The sequence below is a fragment of the Anticarsia gemmatalis genome, chromosome 20 (genome assembly GCF_050436995.1).
Source record: "Anticarsia gemmatalis isolate Benzon Research Colony breed Stoneville strain chromosome 20, ilAntGemm2 primary, whole genome shotgun sequence".
Taxonomy (NCBI): domain Eukaryota; kingdom Metazoa; phylum Arthropoda; class Insecta; order Lepidoptera; family Erebidae; genus Anticarsia; species Anticarsia gemmatalis.
In genome coordinates, this window is record NC_134764.1 from 9,619,194 (window position 1) to 9,636,274 (window position 17,081).

At 32.9% G+C, this 17,081-nt stretch overlaps 1 protein-coding gene across 3 annotated transcripts in view; it reads right to left on the bottom strand.

The window, feature by feature from the left end:
• The window catches only part of LOC142981790 (uncharacterized), a 360,767-nt gene extending 353,792 nt beyond the window's left edge, over positions 1 to 6,975 (bottom strand). For all 3 annotated transcript variants that reach the window (XM_076127897.1, XM_076127898.1, XM_076127896.1), the window contains exon 1: positions 6,762 to 6,975. The gene's annotated coding sequence lies outside the window, so the exon portion shown is untranslated. The remainder of the gene's footprint in view (positions 1 to 6,761) is intronic.
• Between the last annotated feature and the right edge of the window lie 10,106 nt (positions 6,976 to 17,081).

Sequence of the window (17,081 nt, forward strand, 5' to 3'; positions counted from 1 at the left end):
TAAAAATGAAGCCCCGTACCGCGCACATAAATTTAAAATAACTGTAACTGTTCGCTTGCGACACATAAGAGAGAATGGGTAAAAAAATTCCGCGTTTTTGTAATCATTTTTACTGGTACTCTGCTCCTATTGCTCGAGGCGTGATGATATATAGCCTATATATATTGAAAAAAAAAATCTAATCGGGCCAGTCGTTTCTGAGATTAGTGCGTTCGAACAAACAAACTCTTCAGCTTTATAATATTAACATAGATTATAGATATGTTGGTAACTAACGTGACAAGGTTTGTATGGAACCATAGCATAGGAATAAAAATTTTCAAAATAAAACTGTACTATACCGGGCTTTAGTAGGTCCAGTCCATTAGCACTTCCATAAATCGACTCTGTTTTTATATAATAGCTAAACAAACGCAACGATAATATACTATTAATAACATAATAATAGATTTCACATTTGACCTAAAAACAATTTACGAGCAAGCTTCCATATTTTAGTTAAAACTAATGTTCGAAATAACTCGCATTTGGATAAATTTGTTTATACTACGATTAGTTGTAGCCATTTTGGGATTATAATTCTAATTAGTGTTTAGAACCGATATGTTTTGATTAATATCAGCAAAATGAGTACGAATATATGTTCGTTTGTGTGTTGAAAGTCATTTTAGTATAGTATTTAATTAATAATTGTGACAATAGTTCTATAATAATGAGTTAAGTAATTAGTAATATTGTGTTAAAAGCATTGATCACTGAGTGGAATAAGCGTTCTTTCATTTATACGCTCGAGATGCATAGTAATATTTATTAATATTGCTCTAATTAATATTTTTTTATATGTCATCACATCTGTAATGAGCAAGGGTAAAGGCAAAATCTTATAAAATATACCCAAATTTCCCTTTATTACATTGATAGTGATTGATTTATTATATTGACACATAATTTAGTCTATAACCATACAGAGCAAGTTTATTGAATCCAAGTCACTATTGAGAATCTTCTAGAAAAGTCTAATAGCATTTTATCTGGGAATCGAACACAAGATTTCGTCATCAGAAACCATATACACTACCGCTCAGACCACGAAGGGAGTCTTTAAAAATATTAATATATGTATGTAAAACAATTTTTACCAAGCAACAAATAATTAAGCACTACATAAGTGTCATATTCACGCGTAATTATAACCTAGCAATTTACATGAAACTCGATAGTAATAACATGTTTAAAGACAACGCTTCGGAAGCGCTTCGACAGCGCGCTTCTTAAATTAGTCGTGTTATACTAGAGCACTATTAACCGACACGTTTACAGGATATTAACGTAGGGTTATGTTGTAGCGAACTTTAATTAAACTTGAGATAATATTTAGTTACTCTCATATATTGAATAGTAAGATACTATACTAGAACTATGTTACTGATACATACATATTACCAATCATAATCTTTATATATATAATTCTTCTGTAAGTGTGTTTGTCACTTAACTTCTCATAAACGACTGGACCGATTTTGATGAGTTTTTTTGTGTGTGTTCAAGGGGATCTGAGAATGGTTTAGATTAACAATTTTATCCGCTGGACAAAGGTTTTTTATTTAATCTTTATGGCAAAACAACGTTTGCCGGGTCAGCTAGTATATTATATAATGATTGCATCCATGTGACTGACGTTAAAGTACTATACTGGAAAAAGTCAATTGATTTCAATATGAAACACATAATTGATTGAAAATTTTATATTATTTGAAATAATAGGGTTTACATTTTTTTCCCATTTTGAGTCAAAGAAATACCTAGGATTATTATAAGCTTATCTGCACCCTTATATTTGTCTTTATAGAATAAAAAACACCGGTTTACTGAATACGGGAAACTATTTCTATTACCCTATTAAAAAACATATTTTTTATTTTCTGTCCCAACAGTATCTATGCGTGAAATACAAGTTAAAGTGTTAGATATTGTTAGTTCTGGTATCACATATTTAAGTCATGATTCAGTATTTAACCGTAAAATTATTAAGTACCGAAGCCTACATTTACCTACTCATACTTAAAGAAATCTAATACTAATTTGTTTTTCTTTTCCAAGAAAAATATACTATTGTAGATCATACTGATATATTGTACTAAAATCATGCAAATGCTTTAAACAATTGTTTATAAGAAGTAATATAAAACAATATCCCACGTTACAGTATATTAGTTTATCAATTGACCTCGCACTACGTTCCAGTTAATATTCGTAGAGGTGCTACAACATATTGTAGCACTCTGTAGCAGTATAACGTAGTGTTCAACTTAGTGAATATAGGTTCATTCTGTTTATAGATTGCAGTTTAATGGCATTTAACGTTTAAAGCTTCAGCTTGGAACTTTCACTTGCACAATTTTTATCTATACTAATATTATAAAGTTGAAGAGTTTGTTTGTTTGGCTGAACGCGCTAATATCAGGAACTCCTGGTCCGATTTGAAAAAACCTTTCAGTGTGGATAGTCCATTTATCGAGGAAGGGTTTAGGCTATATATCATCACGCTACGATCAATAGGAGCAAAGTACCAGTGAAAAATGTTACAAAAACGGGGAAAATTTTGACTCATTCTCTCTTACGTGACGCAAGCGAAGTTGCGCGGGTCAGTCATTTTTTATTATACAGGGATTAACTGACAGGTGCGGTTCATGGAAATACCAAAATCCTGTCATCGCTGATGTAGTTATGAATCAATAAGACTATGACCACTGCGACCATGGTGAGACAAGGCTAGCCTTGTCTTACATAATCATGTAATATCAGGTAATCAAAATTCAAGTGCAACAAAAGATTAAAGTCTCTACGACAATGTATTGAAAAAAATATTCTTAGTTTACAAAATTAATTTTCGAAGACCGAGAGAACCATACCTAGATTTCATTCGAAACAGACATATTACTAACATCTAAGTGTATTATCGTAAATAATAATCAACCTAAAATACGTATCAAACAGTAGAGCTACACAAATTCAAAGGCTCTATCTCAAAGGACTCTACATCGGTATCGTTAGAACTGCGAACAAATAACTGCGGGCAGACACAATATTTGTCTTGTATTGATCTTCAAACGAGACATTTATGTATTTATGATATTATAAAGTGGAGAATTGTTTGGGAATTTAGGTTAGGTGTTCTTGGTATATGAAAGGTTAAACTTGTAGTTATAGGTAACAACTTAATAAACTAGACCAACCTAAACATTTTCCATGCAAATAAATCATAGGAAAATGATGAAATTATAGGAATAAGGTTTTACATTTGAAATATGGATTTAAAATATTTCTAAAGTGCATATTTGAATTAAATAATTTATAAAATGAGTACAATCATGTGTGGTTTAGTTCTACAAAAAATCTAATTAACATTTAGCCAGCATGATTGATGTAAAGCCTAATTCTTTTAGATTAAAAAAAATCTATATCCACTAATTGAACGGTAATGTCTTATTACAAAAATTTGTTCATAAAGATATAATTTCACGATAAGTTCAGAGCACTGATAAAAGGGTCATCTAGACACAAAAGAGCGCTGTGTGTCATAAGATCGATCTCTAATTGAAAACACAACAGATGTCAAGTATAAAAGTATGTGTACTGTATGATCTTCTTTCATTACATAATACATGTATAGAGATAATAAGGTATCTTATATTCTGCTAAATTCGATAATTGATGTTTTAGAAATTTACTTAACTTATTACAGAATATGTGGAAATGACTAGATTCACTAGAAGATCGCATATTATTATATACTATTGAATTCAACACACAGAGGCAATATAAGTAAATTTGACTGAAAAATATGCATTACTCATTGCGTGAAACATTACTGGCTTATAGAACATATCAACGCACCACAAAATGATGTGCTAATATATTCTCCACAATAACTCGCTGCCATTAATTCACCGTCTCCCATGAGCTTACCATGGGGGTAATTAATTACCCGGCCTATCTTGAGGAGATTTTTAATTGTTTCTCGAGGCTTCTAATATCCGTCTTGTGTTTTGTGTGGGAAGGCTTTCAGATACGTGCGGTTTTAAAGATTAGGGATATTTTGATTGAATTTATATTTATAGCTCTAGTTCGCGAATTTTTTGCGTTGGTATTTTTTAGTTGTAAAGAATTTAAATTGTGGCGTTGCTAAATGACCCTGTCCTGGGAGGTAGGTCAAAGTATTATAGACAAATAGTGCAAGAAACATTTGCGTTTATGTAAAGTACTTACAGGTATTAGTAAGATTTGGTGTTTATTTTTTTTTAGTTTCTTACCTTACGTAACGTTATCAACCGTACTTTATTGGGAAATATTCTTACTTTAATAAGAGAACCATTTTGTACAGATCGTAATGAGTAAAATATAATTAGTTCAAAACTACTGAACCAATTTCAATAGTTCTTTTATAATGTACACTACATTGTCCCCAAGCAACGATATTTACAATACCGAATATTCAGAAAATTGTAGAAAATTTATATATGATAACGTATACTATAGTCAGATCTACCATAAAACAATTACCGCATTCAAGCGACAGTAAAATGATTCTTAGCCCTTAAACGAACAAGCTCTTCGACACGGTACAACACAGCGATACGATAAACTTGTACACCCACACATATAGGGAAGCCCTCAGGGATGATAGCAGATATCGGAGAATTAATCTTAATTTGTATCGCAGCTCACGGCATGCAGAGGTAAGCGCTAGTAATTACACTGTCCTCGGTCTCGTGGGATCTTTGAATGTGTATTGGAGATTAAAAATTGTTGTACTATTCAATGTGCTTTCTATAATACGACCGTTAGGGCCTAATTCACACATGGAGGTGGTGCAACTTAAATACCCACTTTGGCTTAATAGAAACGTTGGGTTTTGCGATGCTAATATTACTAAAGACCTAGTAGGGCATTTTTTAAATAAAAATGTGTTTTATTGTGGATTTAACCTTATTTTGTGTGTCTTCCTTGGTCAAGTTGATGTTCACATTATTTAAATCACCTTTTACTTTACATTAAGAAGTTAACTAATTGGGAGGCGTTAGTGAATCCGTGCGTGTGTAATTATCAAATGAAGACAAAGTTTAGTTGATTTCAAATTAATCGCTTCACTATTGCACAAGATTTGCAACCATACTGAAATTCAAAAGAAACAACAAATCTAGAAAAGAGGTGTTTAACTCCTCCAAAATCGATACAATTAATATCAATTCAGGAATTGAAAATTAAATTATTTTCTCAATTAGTTGCAGTAAGTAAAGTGCTACGGCGTAGCGCTATCGTAGACGCGCTACGAACTCCAGCTTCGAAGTATTTATCGGTCTTATTGTGTGCTCTACATTTTCGGGTTATAGATTCTATCTATAGTACCGCTTCCTTCATTAATACTTGTATATTAATTTGATAAAAGTTTTTTGTATTGACTTATTATGACGGTGAGTAGTTAGGTGATCATTTCGTTTCACTTTACGACTAAAAACTAAATTTTATCATGATATATCAAAATGAAATATTATTAAAAAAAACTGAAGATGCGGTAATTTCTTATTCTACTTATTTTTATTTCACTTTTGAATTGAACACACTAAAATGATTTTAAATAAACATCTCGGATCGGAACATTAATTTCCATTTATCATCCATCAAACACGATCAAAGAAATAACACGCAAATGCATTTACATCCCACGTCTGTACAAGTAGAGTTGTGTAAAAAATATGTCAATGGTAGAGCCTACCGAGCCTAGTGAATCGGAGCAGGGTTCCGGCCGAAGAAAATTTTAAACATAATGCACAACAGCCGACCTCGTTTCCAAGGAAATAATTGTACCTACTCGTCAAAATATACTACTTGCCTTCATAGAGGTAGAGCGGTAGAGTTTACTTGAGTTCAATGTTTTTTACTTGGGTTTTTGGTAAATAGGAAATTAATTAATATGGGAAAGGTATTTACTAAATGTTATTTGGTTCTTAGAACCCTACCTTGAGCAGGTTTTCATTATCATTTCCATTTTGTAATAATATTGTTATCATAAATAAATACATTACTCCTTATGGTATGAATAAAAGCATATGCTAGCAAAACTATTCAAATATTAACGAACACATCATTTATTCAGCAAAAATAATATTATCCGAGCGCAAAGTAATATCCTAGGTCGTTATGAAACATGCCCCCAATTTGGTCTAGATAGAGCCTTAATCGTAGAGAGGCTTCGCTCGCTATTTCGCAAAACGCTAGTCATCACTTGACACATCCTATTAATTACTTTTCGCGATAAAGAAAAACCTTTTTCTCTTTTTCACCAGTCTCTATGTAGAGCTAAGTTTTTAATCAAAGTGCTCTTTAGTATTTACGTTTTAAAATGTTTTAAAAGCCTCATTGTAGTCTATTTCGTTGATGTATTTGAATGTAAGTTATTTTTTTGTTTGCTAGAGTTCTTTTGAAGAAACTGTTTTAATTTAGTAAAAAGTCAGTCAAAGTCAAATGCTACTTTTAATATTTATAATTAAAAGAATGCAAACTATTTAATGACACTTATTCAAAATATATTTTCATTCTCTTGTAGTGTAATAAGCATGACATTGAAAACAAATTTCCTTGGAAAAATATTCCAAAATAACGAAGACACCGAGTTTTGTGAAATAACACAACCCTACATTATAAAGAGCTACAAAATACCTGACAGCACTATCATAACATTACTATAAAGACGTCCTTACCTGCTACACAACACTATCACACACAAATCTTACAAAAATAATATTTAAACCACAAAAATGTCTAATTACTAAGTATCTAAACACCGTAGTTTAAAAAGTTTAAATCATTCACAACCACTTTATTCTGTACACTCCTACATTCACGATACACACACTGGCACGTCAGTTTACGAAAGTATTCTTTAATGAAACGCGGCACACGACACGTCCGAACACCGAGCCTAAAGGCAGTACACTGGGTGAACACCACGAAGTTTGGCGACAGACAAACTATATTCGTCCCTTTCCCGCGCGAAGGAACTCTACGGGTTGAAGAATTTCGCAATTAAAAATCGTTAATAAACACGATTATATGACGTAGCGATAAAACGACGGGTGAAAATGTGCTACATAGAGATACGAGGCGCGACTCTACGTTTGTTTTTTTAATAGTAGAGTAAGGCTGTTGTCGAATCGTTCGCTTTCCTTTTGTGGAATGTTCTGATTAAACATGCATTTAATTTATTAGACTCGTGTTGTAGAGTGTTTGTTTGTAGAGCTGGAATAACTGAAACTGTTCGATAAACGAATTATGGGCTAAGTAAGTTTTGGTGCAAATAGTCTTTAGGTCATTTAGAAGTTACCTTGTTTCGGAAAGCACACTTTATTTGGCAAAAACATATTGTTTGATAATGAAAACTTAGGGCCAGTTTCTTTACTTATTAATGAGTTTCGGATAACTTGTCTGATACATATAGTGACAGCAAGAGTTTTAAAACTTCCACCGATATTTTACCCTTTTTTATACCCTTACCGAGCCTTATTTATATGTGGTAAAATATACATAAGAAAGGGTACAGCAATTCTGTAGTATATTTAATAAATCTATTTTAGTGTCCTTTTACTTTGTCATCATTTTCACCTTGTTAAGGTTTTATCCCTTCTTATATATATTTTCCATTATTTTTTCTGTTTATATAGGGTCAGCTCGCTAGACTGCGAACGATTCGTCCGTTTTTCCTGGAATCGAAGCCAAACTCAATATATAATGGCCTAAGTTTGTCATGATACGGTGTATTGGCTCCTCGCATATGTGTTCTGAGAAGGCGACGCAAGCAAAGTCCAGTGGTATCTATTGAAGGACATGTAGAGTTGTTTAGGTAATCATAAAACAATAATGGAGAAGTATTATTTTGTGTCACAAAGTATTATAGTAGTATTATACTGCTAAGAACAAAAGCATAACAGTCAAAGGATGTATTCTTACAATAAAGTGAATATCATTAATTACACAAGAATATTTACAATTAATAAAAGATGTAAGTTTAATTACGGCTAATTATTAAAACGGCTTATTTTAAACTCAATTAAATTAATTCTAAAATCAAGTTATTTAACAAAATTATTATTACGTATCAGAAACGTGAGTGATACCAAGAGAATTTAGATTTTCCAAAGCCGGATGAAAATACCGTAGTTCACGCCCACGTATGATATATAATTTATTTACGACACTTAATTTGCTAGCCCACTAATTTTATTTCCAAACGAAACAGTCCCTACCAATCTATAAATAGACGGTCAAAACAATAATATTGTATTGTTTTCACACTAATCCCCAACAGCAACAAATACGTCCATTTTAATAAACAAAAAACAAATAAACAACAGCTTTTTCTTCAAATCATTTGAAAACTCTACATAGAGCCCTCTAGGGAGTGTTATAGACATTCTTAATCACTCAAGTAAAAGACGTTCAATGTGAATTTGCATCTGTTTAGACGATCTGTGATCTCTAGGGACTTTAAATATAGCTTTAATGTTTTTGAAGGTTTATTAGTATTATCGTTATGATAGTTTATAGGTAGATTGCGAGTTAAACAATGTCCTGCGGGCTTATCACGTATCTCAGTTGAGAGGTAGTATACGTCAAATCTATGGTCACTATTCAGTACATTGATGCTTTGACGTAACGTATTAATCACTATCATCTAAGGAAGAAAACAATGGACAGCATAGTGGCTGTCAAATGGTTGTCAACTCAGATACGTGATAGCCCCCCTGAGGTGGAATAAGAGATGGTTTTGACATAACTTCTACGGTCATCTTAAGATGTAAAAAGTATGTAGCTATCAGTAGAGTAAAATCTACTCCACCTAAAATTAAGTCGATTGACCAAACGTACAGTTAAATCAAAGTGAAGTCGATTTAAATAATCCTCTTACATGTTAAGTTACTTAAAAATAATGTGCATATAACTCTAGCATTTTTCTTGTCTATGCTTTAACAATTTTCTCAGAACTTCGACGTTTTCCCTCAAAGAGATTGGATTTGTTTTTATTTTTAGTCTATGCTGTTATCATGAGTAGGAAGACACCTATACTTTCCGAAGTAAAGTGGTTTGCGTGATATTTTCTATACTTTTCTATGGCTTTTTAAATACCTTACTATTATTTATTACGATTTCGGATTTTCCGGAATAAAAGGAAGTAGTTTATATTATTTAAAGATTAATGTTTTTTTCGAAAATAACTACGTCTTAAAAAATAATTGGCGTTTACATTATACCTACATTACTTGATGCCATTTTAGTTCTACTCCATTTATTTTCAGCAAAATAAGCAAGTCCAAGACTACATTTAGAATTAGAACCATACATCGTCTACGTATAACCCTCTAACTACCTCCACCACTGCGCCATGAGAGTTAAATATTAGACACAGAGCTGTAGCCGAGCTAAATACTCGTATACCCACATTCCTCTGAGACTCCAATATACCGGTACAAAGTGACTCGCAGGTGGCAGCACTGTTGCACACATTTGCACTCACACTTTTTATCATTCACACGCTTTGATTTAGTTTTCTCTTAAGAGATAATTGCTTGATTCGGTTATTTGATGACTTTTTCATGAAATAAATAAAGTTTACTCTAATTATATAATTTACTCTATGCTTAGATTTAGTTCTACCCCATTTATTTTTGATATAACAAGCAGTATTAGTTCACAATAACATATGGTATACATAGTTCTGAAATTAGAACCAACCACACACCATCTCCATACTAATATAACCGTCTAACTACCTCCACCACTGCGCCATGAGAGTCAAATATTACACACAGAGCTGTAGCCGAGCTAAATACTCGTATACCCACATTCCTCTGAGACTCCAATATACCGGTACAAAGTGACTCGCAGGTGGCAGCACTGTTGCACACATTTGCACTCACACTTTTTTATTACTAAGGCGATTAACACACTGCCCCGCACCACGCAGCGTAGCGCGTGAATGCGTGTTCGAACGTTGCTTGTAAGTATCTCCGTTTGTATGGAAACACGCGTGTATGCGCGTGATCCGCATGAACGCGCGTGGATGCATTTTCTGTGTGTTAGACTGTGCGTGTTTTCCATACAAACGGAGATACTTACAAGCAACGTTCGAACACGCATTCACGCGCTACGCTGCGTGGTGCGGGGCAGTGTGTTAAGCGCCTAACACGCTTTGGTTAAGTTTTCTCATGAGAGATAGCTACTTGATTCGGTTATTTGACGACTTTTAAGCTAGTTAATGGGTCAGTTTTAAATAAATATTTTTTTAAATTACTTCCTCGGTTAACTAGAATATTTAATTTCTCTGTATCTGCACGTATTTAGTGTTATAGTATACTCTCGTTTATCCTGTAATTTAGCTCGCACGAAAACTGTATTTGAGTCGACTGTGAATTTTCCTAGAAACGACTGATGTTGAAATTTCTAAAACCATGTAACTTATGCTTTAAGGTATTACAGCTACTTACCAATCTTATAATTAACCTAATATTTTTTAAATAAATGTGCTACTAACTTAGGTTCTAAGAAATAATCTTGAAATCACAGAATATGAAAATGACAATTTATGAAACAGAACATAATAATGATTTTTAAAAATATTGATTTAATATACAAACAAAACTCCTCAACAATCCAAATCTTTGTCTCTCAAATACTATTTATAGTCCATCAAACAAAATACATAAGGGTAATAATAATGTATACCTCATATCACATCAACGTATATAATTTATGTAGACCACGTCTCATAAAGGCACGTGGTGGATTTCTGCTATTTTCCACTCACCTCGTGACGTAAGAGACATGCAAACGATGGCTGTGTGAAAATGTTTTTAGAGACTTTTACCATTTTGGCTATAAAAATTCTGAATTCGAATGTGAATAATAAGAGATAGTGACGGTAAGGTGATGTTTGGTGTGGTTAATTTATAGATGGGTTAGTATATAGAAAAAAGGTCGAAATAGGTGAGCTTTTTAACCAACTTATGTCCATGGCTACACAGATGTTCATATAAATTAGTCGTCACGGCACAAAAAATGTAGATAATACAGTAAAATATGGAAGATTTTTTTTTTTTTTTATAAATAACCGTATTAACCTTGGTATTTTAAACAGACAAATATGCATTTTTATTAATATAAATTGTAATTTGTATCATATTTAAATTTTTAGCGATCACATCAATAAAAACTGTAACAAACTTTATTTTCTTATATAAAATAGAACTAGAACCAATGACTATCCAAATCTGTTATCACAAAACGTAGCATGGAGGGTCTAAATATAAAATAAAATTAGGCAACAATAAAATACATATTATTATAAGAAATCACAATCATTCAACGATAGTATATCTCCTACTTTTTTAAGTAGTTATAAACAAACAATAACAATAGAAGTAACATTCAAACCGATCAAATATAACGCAGTTCGAATATTCACAGTTAAAGTTACACAGACAAAGTTATGGACTAAGTTATATGCATATGTAATGTCGATAACAATGCAATAATATGGTAATCTTACTAGTCCGTTCCGATATTCAATCGAGATGAAATTCTGCATGCATATGGAAATATCTGTAATGCTGTGCTATTATTTTAGACCTTACGTTATTGCCATTAAGATTTGACTAATCTGACATCTTCTGGTGCAGTGATAACCTGACAATATTGCATGATCAAAATTTTAAAAAATCAGCGGGCTTATCACGTCTCTCAGTTCACAGCTAGTGTACGTCAAATTGATGGTCACTATTCAGTACATTGCTGCTTTGATGTAACGTGTTAATCACTACATTCTAAGAGCATAGTGTACACAATGTACAGCATAGTGGCTTTCAAATGTTTGACAACTGAGATACGTGATAGCTGAAAGGTTTTATTTCGTATTTTATATGGATTTCGTAAAGTTACTTTTTTATTTCGGTTTGCTCTCCGTGTCCGTTATTTGTATAACATTGTGTGTTTGTAAAAGTCCAAGCAACACAACGGTAATGCTTAGTGCAGGAGTTGCTTTTTATTTAAAGATCTATATAAGCTTTAATACTATAGATAAACGTTTTAATACAATTCCTAAAGCGCTGCAAAGATACAGCAGAGTTGCTACATGAACGTGTACAATTTGGTGGATTTTTCATAGTGTAAGAAGAATATTATACAGCAAAGGGACAGTAGGGTATAGGCAAGCAAATAAAAGTTCTTAAACCAGTGATCGCACAATCCTTTGGTGGTCAGAGTCACTATTTAATATGACTTTGATAGCACTAGTTTACTACACACCATATTATTATTTTAGTTCACTTTCAAAAAGAAAACAGTCTTTTGAACTACTACTTCTTATCAGGTCAACGTCTCCGACCTTGCAGCAATAACCACAAAACATCCTCATAGCTCGGTCTACGACATGAAGTGAGCCAGTCATCACATATATCATAGCGATGGCTAAGAGTGTTTTTATTTTCGCCTCTAACGCCGTTCCTACCGAGAGGATAATGCATAAAATATTATCGCCCTGTTTGGACGGTTACTTGTGGTTCTCGAGAATTCTATTACGGTATTGCTTTTGCCATGCTTATCTAGGCTAGCTAGGCTAAATAACTGAAAACGATGTTTGCAATATTAATAACAAGATTAGATATTTAGACAAACCTGATACGAATGTCTTGATCGAGATGATAGATCTATTTTCAAAGTGCTTCTGTACACCGAAAACTTAGCAGAGAGACTTGTGTGTAAGGTTCGACTGAACAATGGAAACAAAATTTAGAATTTAGCACATAAGAGACTCGTAGACTCATCCAGCTAACGGTGAACTATTTGATACAACAATCTAGATAAGTCGTGCATGCAAAGGCTCTCTACGAAATGGTGATCCAGAAAACCCACCTTTCAGTATCTTCGAATAATACAATACATAACAAAGATTCCCATTTTTATAATATATTTACTGAGTAAGTTTGTTCATAATTCACAATTTTATTATCATCCTACCAAATTCCCTTTAATGCATACTAACGCATATTGAATGCACCGAATGCACGACTATAAACATAATTTCACATTTAAACCACTATCGAAATAATCCTCACATACTCTCGATCGAAATACTCACAACATTTTTGAGTATATACTATCGAATATCGTCAAATAGTAGGCCTCTATATCGTAGGAAAAACACGGAAATATCAGCTGTTTTGTCATCGTGGCGTAAATTGTGGCAGCCGGTTACTGTTCACTGTTCATAAGAATGAGTTATATATCGCGGCGGCTTGAGAGGTGATTTGTCTTACACTCTATCTCTGCATATATTATGCTTTGGCTTGCTAATATTTATTGTTGAAAAAATATGACCTTGTTCGAACACAATGAACTAGGTAACACTTTTTTTTTTTTGTTATCTTGCTAAAAGTTTCTAATCTTCCATACATATATAATTTCACGCCTTTTCCCATAGAGGTAGGCATATAATTGTCTAACTTTCAATTAGATTGTTTTTATAACGCATAAAAAATTATTTCTAAGCAGGAACGTACAAAGAACTGTATTCTATGTGTTATGTCGTATGACGTAATTTATAAAGCAACATAAAATAAAGTTAGGAACATAGTCTTGAAGCCTTAAACACATTTTGAATAAAGTAGACCTCGGAAAATAACCTATTTTTATAACATAATACCTCTTTTTTCTTTTTCTATTTCCTACACAACATAAACAAACTTAGCACGATTCTTTGCCAAGCTCACATATTTACCTCAACATTCGTACCTACAACCTGCATACCTTTTCTGAAACATGGCTGCCAAATTATCCCTCCAAAAAGGTCAGCAATGCAAGTATTTCACCACAAATCGTCGCAACACAAACCGTGGCCATATTGTTTTATTTATCATGCTTATACTTCCCAGCTTGGGTCAGCAGGGCTACCAATAACAAGGGGTCACGCTTGTCATAATGGTAGCAATAACATTCCAACGCCTTGCGTTTTTCGAGAGGGTAAACTTTATATGAAGTGTCCGAAGTCACCCGATTGGAGTTCGGGAAAGTTCGGGCTGTGCAAGCCGGAGTGGATTTAAGTAATTAGAAAATGTGACTTGTTTGAGGGTGGAGGAAATTATTAAGTAGAGTTTTTGAACTCTTGCTTACTTAAGTTACTACTTACCCCGATTAACTATCTTTAAGTATGGATTAATTTTGTCATGATAAGAAAATACTATGCCTAGTATCTACTATGGAAACTATTTATTTAGTTATGCATACTATGTTTTTTTTATAAACTATTCTATTCAATGGGGGTTTAAGGTAGTGTCAAAGTACTCAAAATCTCTATATTATTATCACTTCGATTACAAAGGATATAAGTTCGTTCACTCAGCCAGAGGTGAAATTGCTCTCACCAAATTGTGCCGCGTATAGTCAGTAACGCCATCTGTTAAGCAAAAGAAGAACTACCAGTACAAACTGGGGAGTTCTTGAGCGAAGTTAAGCAATACTTATAAATAACATCATTCATAACTATTAATACCTTAAATTTTATTAATCTTTCTCTGTCTAGACGCCTATTTTATAAGGTTTCCTTACTTCGGGAACACTAGCTAAAGTTTTACAGCACTTTCAAGGCTGACCTAGAATTATCTGTTTCGTAAAACTTTTAGTTGCGTATAAGGTTTCAGTTGCTCTAATAACTTTGGAACGACAAGCCTACGCGTCTATTTATAAACAAGAATAACAAAGAAAATATATAATATTTGTAAAATCTTTTATCACAAATATGATTGAGGAAAATCTATTATGGTGTTTTCACGTGGGTGGATTAAAAGACCACGGATTGTTGCTATTTTTCTCTGAGAAAAACAGGAAAAACTGGCAATGCACTTTCAAAATAACAGTGTCAATGGAAAACTATGGGGATAATATGATTTAGGTTTATATTATATTGGAATGTGTTTCATGTCGAAAACTCTTTTTCTTTCGACGATTTCCATAAAAAACTCTTTTGAAAATTAAAATTAATTATATCAACTTACAACCATTTGCCAAACATTGTCGTCTTGGATTTAACAAAATAAATTAAGTATTTAGCTACCATCTTAAGAATTGCTCAAATTAAATTATTAATCATATTTTTACCAATTATTACGTTATTATCGTAAGTGCCTTCTTTTAAAAATCTAGAACATCTTTCATAAGAAGAAAAAAACCGAAATCGTCATCTTCAAAAAACATCGCTACAAAAATTAACAATCTATTACCAAAAGCCCATAAACCTCAAACCGAAACATATAAAAATGCAATGCGTTATCTTTCATTACCCGTGGCATAACACGAGTGTTCTTGTGCCTCTCGTGGCGGCCGCCATCTTGCGATTAATTGAGTGGCGCGCAAAACTCACACAATTGCTTCTTGACCCCTACAGCTTGTAGTACGGATGGATGGAAGGGTAAATAACTGTGAATAATACATTTTTTATGGTAGAAGTTAGTATTAATTTATCAGGTCATTGTATAATAGGCTTTAGCTATATATGGCAAACGGTATCTTTACAACTTATCACTTCATTTTTAATGTAGACTGGCTGGATAGATACTCCATAGATAGTATGCGTTGAAAACCTTTAAAAAAAGCTTTTAGAGTATTTAGATAAAGAAGAGACTAAACTAATCCTTTTTAGTATATTACTTTATACCTTAAATCGCCACCTGAAAACTGAAATAAAAAATAATAGTTTTAGAACTCTCATATCGACAAAATAGCTAAACAGTTGATTCAATACACCATTTGTTACCAAAACTTGTCTGGAAGAAGAAAACTGACCTAGAACACTCGTCAACGGTAAACAAAAACTAATCACGCACATATAGCATTACGTAGAACCTACTTTTTACATACCTCTATCCTTATTACGAAAGCTAACAGGCGGTTTTTCGTAATAATAGTCGTATCCTCGCATCCTCATCTGCTAATCCAAAATAAATAACCCTTGCAGCCTCTCCACTAGGGTTGCTATTGGAAAAAACGTATCAATGCATTATCTTGAAGGAATCGAGGAAATATCTGAAACCTTTTTGGGAAATGGTATATTTAGGACAAGTAGGAAAGTTATCCTAGATGTCATCCATGAGACAGTTTTCCGAAGCATACTCTAAAATTTTATTTAACCACTCAGACACATGAAAGAAACCGTGGCGTCTTAAAAATACTTTTCACTAATAAAATTCTATATAACGTTTTACCAAATGAATGAATGCCATTTTTACTTGCGATAAGGTACTAGTAGGTACCAAGAAATAATAATATTTAAGAACAGCAAACCCGATAATGTCTTCGTTAAAAATGCATATTTAATTTTAAACTTTTTCTCCCATTTGCAACCACTACTTTACTGTTCCATTGTTAAGCAAAGAATCCCCATAATACCTCCATATACAGCCATTCCGCCAATCCTCACCTTTCCCTAAACAATAATAACATATTTATGTTAAAAAAAACATACAATTTTATAAACCATTTCATGGTGTTCTAATCTAAATGGGACAGAATTTCCTGTGCCAAAACACAATTGCACGGCAGCCCTACACCCCATAGCAATGAACGAATGAACGAGTGAACGAAGGATGTCTGAATGACTTTCAGGCGTAGTTTATTAGCGTGACGTGATAATGACCGGCTCTTGCGTTTATTTAACAAATAATTCATTGTGCTGCTGAATTTACTAACACTGTTTGTTAATAATTAAACAAATTAATATTTACTTTTGCATTTCAAATTGCTGCTAATGTATTTGAAGATGTTTTGTTTCTTTTCGGCAACGCTTTTATGAAAAAGGTGTATTGTTGCCAATTAGATAGACTAAGTTACGGTTATTTTTTATTAATTCTTAGGTATCTTGTTTATAAACGCCACTATATGATAAAAACTTATAGAGGTCCGAAGATAGTATCAGAGAACATCTGCGCACATAGGTATATGACCATATACTTAGAATGGAAAACAAAACGAAACTAATT